Source organism: Quercus robur, chromosome 12, assembly GCF_932294415.1.
Source record: "Quercus robur chromosome 12, dhQueRobu3.1, whole genome shotgun sequence".
NCBI classification, from domain to species: domain Eukaryota; kingdom Viridiplantae; phylum Streptophyta; class Magnoliopsida; order Fagales; family Fagaceae; genus Quercus; species Quercus robur.
The window spans coordinates 29304387-29311746 of record NC_065545.1 but is presented as its reverse complement, the minus strand read 5'-3'; the positions used below and the strand labels follow the sequence as shown (position 1 = coordinate 29311746).

The 7360-nt window shown below is 41.2% G+C and overlaps 1 pseudogene; it reads right to left on the bottom strand.

Annotated features, from left to right (window-relative positions):
* Window positions 1-3488: 3488 nt before the first annotated feature.
* Window positions 3489-6569, bottom strand: LOC126708356 (geraniol 8-hydroxylase-like; annotated as a pseudogene).
* Window positions 6570-7360: the final 791 nt, after the last annotated feature.

Sequence of the window (7360 nt, the reverse complement as noted above, 5' to 3'; positions counted from 1 at the left end):
GGCCGATTCATTTCAAAATTATGAAGCTCACAAAGAAGTTTATAACCAGACTTTACCGTATAGCAACCCGATTTTTCTGTTCTCCAAACCAAAGTGTCGGGTTGTGGGGTAGAACACAGGGGAATAGATTTTATGAGACTTGCTTCAGGTGGAAAAAATCACAAGTCAATGAGGTTGGTATTCCACCAACCCATTGCAGAATTAATCAAAGAAACTACTGTGGATTCCGGTGTTAGATGCAAAACAGGAGAGCTAATTCGACCTTCGGGACTAGGAAGCCAAGCATCTCTATAAATCTGAACGGATTCACCACTGCCTATTCTCCAGAAAGCTCCTTTGTCAATTAAATCTCTAGACCACAAAATACTTTTCCATGCAAAAGAGCACGTAGAAGTCTTAGCTTCAAAAATTGAGCAATTTGGAAAATACTTTGCCTTGAATACTCTGTAAAAAAGAGACTCCTTATCATGAATCAACCTCCACACCTGTTTAGCCAACATGGCTTTATTGAATTTACATAAATCTTTGAAACCAAGTCCCCCCTCACTCTTTGGTTGACATAAAACCTCCCAATTTTTCCAATGAATTTTTCTCCTATCACCCCTTTGACCCCACCAAAACTTTTGAATGAGCATCTCAATGTCTTGGCAAAGCCTAATAGGCAATCGAAAACAACTCATTGCAAACGTGGGATGGCTTGAACCACCGCCTTCAATAGAATTTCTTTGCCCGCTTGCAACAATAATTTCTCCTTCCACCCTTGGAGTTTACCCCACACCCTATCTTTTATGAAATTTAAGCTCGCCCTTTTTTTCCTCCCAACCACCGTTGGTAAGCCCAAATACCTTTCATACTCCTTTATTTCGGCCACCCCAAGCAAATTTTTTATTTCTTCCTTTGTAGCAATTGAGGCATTGCTATTGAAAAAGAGGGTAGTTTTATCCGAGTTAATTTTTTGACCAGATGCACGTTCATATTTTCCCAATATCTCCTGAATTTTTTCCACATCCCCCACCCTAGCTCGGCAAAACAATACACTATCATCTGCAAAAAATAGATGAGAGATCTTTGGGCCATTTCTACAAAGGGAAACCCCCTCAATATGCTTATTGTCCACTGCTTGTTCAATTAACCCATTTAAACCTTTGAAACATATTAGAAAAAGATAAGGGGAGAAAGGATCACCCTGCCGAATACCTCGAGTTGGCACTATATGACCTTTCGGTTCGCCATTGACTAAGATCGAATAGGATACGGATTTTATACACTCCATAATCCAGCCTATCCACTTCGAGTCGAAGCCCATTTTCTCCATAATCCTTTGAAGGAACACCCATTCCAACCGGTCGTATGCTTTACTCATATCCAATTTTAAAGCCATATGACCTATTTTTCCTGATCTTTTTCTTTTCATGTGATGCAACGTCTCAAAGGCCACCAAAATGTTGTCGGAAATAGCTTTGTCCCGATTGAAAGGCGCTCTAAGATTCTGAGATAATATGGGGTAACACTTTCTTCAACCTGTTGGCCAAGACTTTCTAAACAAGCTTATACAAAATATTACATAGAGCAATTGGACGGAATTCAGTAACAAATTCGGGACTTTTCACCTTAGGAATTAGAGTAATAAAAGTGTGATTCAAACCTGGTTCAATTGAATTCGAATTTAGACAAGAAATCACTGCTTTGACTACGTCGTCCCCAATACTCTACAAAATATTACATAGAGCAATTGGACGGAATTCAGTAACAAATTCGGGACTTTTCACCTTAGGAATTAGAGTAATAAAAGTGTGATTCAAACCTGGTTCAATTGAATTCGAATTTAGACAAGAAATCATCGTTTTGACTACGTCATCCCCAATACTCTCCCAAAAATGTTGGAAAAAGATTGGCGGCATTCCATTTGGGCCCGACACTTTTAAAGGGGCCATTTGCTTCAAGGCTGTCTCCACCTCCTCCTTTGAGAAATTTCTGGTTAAACAGTTATTCAAATCATCGGACACCACCTTTTTTGTATGTTGAACTACTTCCTCAATGTCGTGCGGATTAGAGGTAGTAAACAGTTGGTTGTAATATTCAACAATCATCTCAGAAACCTTTTCATCACCTGAAGCTATTCTTCCCCGAAAGTCTCTGAGTTCAGAAATGTTGTTTCTCCTGAAACGCTGAGACGCACGGTTATGGAAATAACTAGAATTTTTATCCCCAGAGATCATCCAGTGCACATGACTACGCTGCTGCCACATTTTTTCTTCCACTCTAAGCAAGTCGGCCACTTCAGTTTTTAGTTGAAGAAAAAACTCCACACTCCCTTCTTTCGTTGCCGCCTCTTCCGCTAGTTTTAGATTCTTTTTTTTCTTTGCCAATGCACTTACAACATTACCAAAAGATTTCTTACTCCAATCACGCAACTGGGTTTTGCATGTCTCGACGTTCATCATGACTCTGGGCATAGGTGGTTCTGAGGAGATGGTTTTCCAAGCGTTCTTCACTATGTCATGGCAGCCTTGCTCTTCTAACCAAATATTTTCAAAACGCCAGGGGCGTTGAGGTTTTACACTAATTCCATCGGGTAGGACCAAGATAGGACTGTGGTCCGATGAAGCACACACCAGAGTTTTCACTTTAGTTGTAGGAAAAAGGTTAAACCATTCCGTTGTACACACAGCCCTGTCCAGTCTTTCCCAAACAATACCACCATCCGGATAAGTTTTGTGCCAAGTGAACTTACTACCCACAAAACCAAGATCAACCAAACCACACTCATCTAATGCTTCACGGAATTTCAGCATTTTACTATAAGGTCTAAACCGGCCTCCCAACTTTTCCTGCGACTTCAAAAGTTCGTTAAAGTCACCTCCACATAGCCACGGTATCGAGAAGTGATTATTTAATTCTCGTAACAAATCCCATGATTCCATACGAAGCTGGGTTTCAGGAGCACCGAAAAACCGGTAAAGCGCCAAACATTCACCTTTCCTCTATTGATCAAGACATCGATATGATTATGAGAGGAAGACATGACTTGCAAGTCAAAGTCCTTCTTCCAAAACAACACCAAGCCACCACCACGAGTTAATCAAGAAACTCCATGGTGATGACCAAAACGAAGCGAATCACGTAAACCAGTTAGCCTAACCTCATCCAGCCATGTTTCGGCTAAAAACATCGCCGTAGGATCTTGTGCCTGGACTAAATCGCCAAGCTCTTGAACTGTCTGCCGGTTCCCAAGTCCGCGACAGTTCCAACATAGAAGACTCATAATTCCCGGCGGAGTTGCTCCGCAACCTCCGCCGATCCCATTTGTGTAGTAAACAACGTGCTTTGTTTTTCAGCTTCCTTCTCTATTTTTTTGTTTTTTTTTCCTTCACTGCATTAGCTTCCTCACAGACCTGAGTTTCCCTTATTTTTCGTTTTGGGCCTTCAACCCCATATGGTGCTTCCTCCATTAACTCAGAATTGGGCCTACTTAATAATCTAGTCCACTAGCCTTTCTTCACTTCCTTTATTGGGCGCGGCCCAACTCTAGCTTTTCCTTTCCTACCCGGTCCAGCCAAGCCTTTACTTATATCTGTTTTTGCACTCATTTTGCTGTCTGATGCACACCCCAACCAAACCGCCTCTCTACTCTGACAGCCCTCAGCTTTTGGTAGTTGTGAACCTAGTTGCCCCTCTAAGCACCCTATTTTCTCGCATGGGACATGATCATACTTTTGTATGTCACTGTCAATTTCCTGAAGTTTTTCCAGAAAAGGGTCTCCCTTAGCGTATGTTCCCATGTTTTTTTGGAGAAAATCAGAGTTTAAGGTCATAGGTAAGTGTTCCGCATCACCCATCGAGGAACCACCTCCACTTGTGCTCACGTCGCTGTCATTGATTTGGTGCACGATAGTTGGTGGTGAGGAGGAACCAGCTTTACCCTGCAAATCCGCCGTCAACTCCACATCAGTCTGCAATCTCGAGGCAACCAGAGGCACTGTGGCATTTATTGCATTCCCCGTCAATATCGAGGCTTCCATTACGGCTTGTTCACCAGAGGGAGGATCGCCAGAGTTTTCCGATGACGATGAAGTCTCCGTTTGAGCACTTGAGTTCGCCTGTGACTTCTCCCCATTTGATTGATGACCCCCTCTGTCTTCAAAGAAACCCGACACATGAACAACATATTTTCTGATGTTGCCTGTCTGAGAAGCACGCATAAAAGGTCCAAATTGTTTATCCTGAGGCTTCAGAGAACCCTTACTTTCAATCAAGGCGCCCACACCAGTAACATATGATGGGTAACCTTTCATATTTGAAGGAGACCCATACTCGATCACCTTCTTCCAGATTAACTACTCTTCCCCGACATAGTGGTTGTGTCACATCCACTCTGACCCTCACACGCATACAACAGCCTCCTACCTCTGTTGGGTGAGTTTCCGAGAAGCCAACCTCACCCAAAGAACTGCATATATCTTCTGCCACTTCCTTAGACATGTATCTTATTGGAATATCGAAAACTTGCACCCAAAGAGATGTTTTGTTAAATCTAATATCTTGTACTGGGGTGTTTTTCTCATACTTCTGAATCACCACCAAGTGTTTATCAAAAGTCCAAGGCTCACTGATCAGAACCCGGTGTACATCTTCCTGGTTTTCAAAGACAAACAACAGAACATGGTTACCCATGTTTTTTATTGTGAACCCCTTAATCGCTCTCCACAGAGGTTTGAAGGTCCTATCAATAGCATCAACGTTCAAACCTCTTCGGGTTAAGAACTTTGCTGCAATGATATGTTCCTTGGATCCTTGATTTTTTCCCAACGTGATTTTGTCTCCCTCTCTGTCCAACAACGAAAATTTGGTCCATTGTTTTGATAACTCTTCCATAACAACTGAGCTTAGATAAGAACGGATAAAAAGGGATGGAAGTAGGAACTTAACTTTTAGAGAAAAGAAAAAATAAACTGTTTCCCAAACCCCTTGAAAGGATGAAACCCCTAGCCCAGCAGATAACAATGTTATCTAAGAGGAAAAACAATCCTTCAAAAGAAGGAACAAACTATTTCACAACCCGCGGGAGACTTGGAAAAGCCCAAGTCAAACACGAGAGGAAAAGTTTCTTTGACCTGAGTGCATGTGAATGTTAGATCCAAAAACTTTGGCATATCTTTCGCCTCTTCCACTTGAGCCCTCCCCCAAATAGTACTCCTATTATTGTATATAATATTCTAATGACATGACCACTTGAGCCCTTCCACTTGTCCCATATGCTTGGGTCTCTGCCAATGGCCCATGCGTTGACCAGAACTTGTGCACCCTTTGGGACTGTGAACCCACTAATTTCACGTTTTCAACATCTGCTTCGACTTTATGTGGGAGTAACAAGGGAACTGTTGGATGCAACCGGAAAGTTTCTTTGACTATAGCTTGTAAATAAGGTAACTTAGCAATGTCTGATTCTTCAATTGGGTTGCCTTTACCAATGGTTTGCTCGAGCTCTTCCCGAGCTTTTGATAGAGTTCCAGGGTTGTGTAACAGCTCTGCCATTGCCCATTGCACAGTGGATGATGTTGTATCCGTGTCCGCAACAAATAGAGCCTAAGAGAGAAAAATATTTATAAATTATAATCACTAAAAGAAACGAAATCAAAGACCAGAGAATAGTGATAATATCATAGCTAGTACTGACCAGTAATAAATGTAAAATTTGAGACTTGTCAATCTCCCCGCTATTTTCTTCACTGATGTTGAGAAGATTATCTAACATATCATCACTTGCTATAGAACTAGGAGATTTTCGAAACTGCAACCTTGGTTGACTATGCCATCAAAGAGGTCTAAAATCTTGCAAAGTAAATCGTCATGCGCTGCCTTATGCCTTGGATATCAACCTTTTTGAGGATGGCGAAATAATCCCCCAAGTTTGGTTTTCCAACCTCTTCCACGATATTCCAAACAATTTCCTTGTACACTCTAGCCATATCCGAATTCAGGTCTGCTAAATCCATTGAGAAAATGGTATTGGATAACAAATTAAGCATTGTTTTAAAAGCTGCTCTGCCAATATCGACTGCATCACCCACTAGGCTACTTTTATGGACCTCAGAAAGGAGCTCTTGCACTTTCTTGCGCCAGAAATGTTGGTTGGCATCAAGAATCTTAATGGAAAATAGTTCAGAGTTGCATATTTTTCTGAGGACTCTCCATTGGGTAGAAACAGGCACCCAAGGCAGGCCAAAGTTTTGGTGGTTGTGGGCTCTGATGCAATCTGGTATGGTACGGTTTGATAAGAATTGGTCATGGGTTTGGAGAACTTCTTTGGCCATGGTTGCTGAAGATACGACTACTGAGGTTATCTGGCCTAGTTTTAGGCTCATTATGGGGCCATGGGTTTTGGCAAGCTTGGCAAGAGACCGGTGAGGTTTGTCACCAAGTTCCAAGAGGTTTCCAATGATGGGAATAGGTTTGGGTCTTGGAGGAAACTTTTGAGGAATCACTTTGCTTCTTTTTACGATGGAATGGAGAGCTTGTATTAAGGTCCAGGTGAGGAGAAGAAACAGTATACCGCTCAAGAAATCCATTCTCTCTCTTTAACACTCTTGGGTCTCGAAACAAACAAGAAAAAAACTTTAAAAGCTCCTCACTCTTTTTTTAGGAACTCAGGGAATTGGGACTTCGAGAAATGTTTCACTCTTGGGAGGACTCCACTCCCTCCTCCATAAGGCAAATTATTTATTAGTATGTTAATAATGTGTCACATTTAGTCTTATTCAATTTATAAGCACTTTCTAATAAAATTTTAATAAATTTAACATTCACCTAAACTTTGGGTCTATACTATGCTTTTGGAAATATTAAAAAAAAAAAAAAACGGATGGGTCTATAGTCGTGTTTTTAAAACGCGGCCTAAGCCCAACCCATAAAAACGCAACTCAAACATCAAAAAACGCGGCTACAAAGCTGATCTTTGGGCTGTGTATGCTAAACGCGGCTAATGTAGCTGCGTTTTTGCCAAACGCAGCTCAAAGGTACCCCTGTAGCCGCGTTTTTTTAAACGCCGCTTAAAAAAACGCAGCTACAGCTCGCATTTTTTGTAGTGTAATAACTAATGTAGATCTCAAATCTCAATGAAAATGGCGTTTGTTTATATAAGCCACAAGGCTCACCCTCCCAACGTAGAAGCTGGACAATGTGAAATGTTCGACTTGTCATTAGGCATTGACACATGGTTTTTAGAAAGAACCGTTTAATGAACCGAAAAATGAAAAAGTTCAAGGTTTTTAAGGTCAGATCGAGATTCAACCTAGGTCGAATCATGATGATATTGTAATTAATTTAATAATAATAAAATACAAATAAAGGTATTAAAATG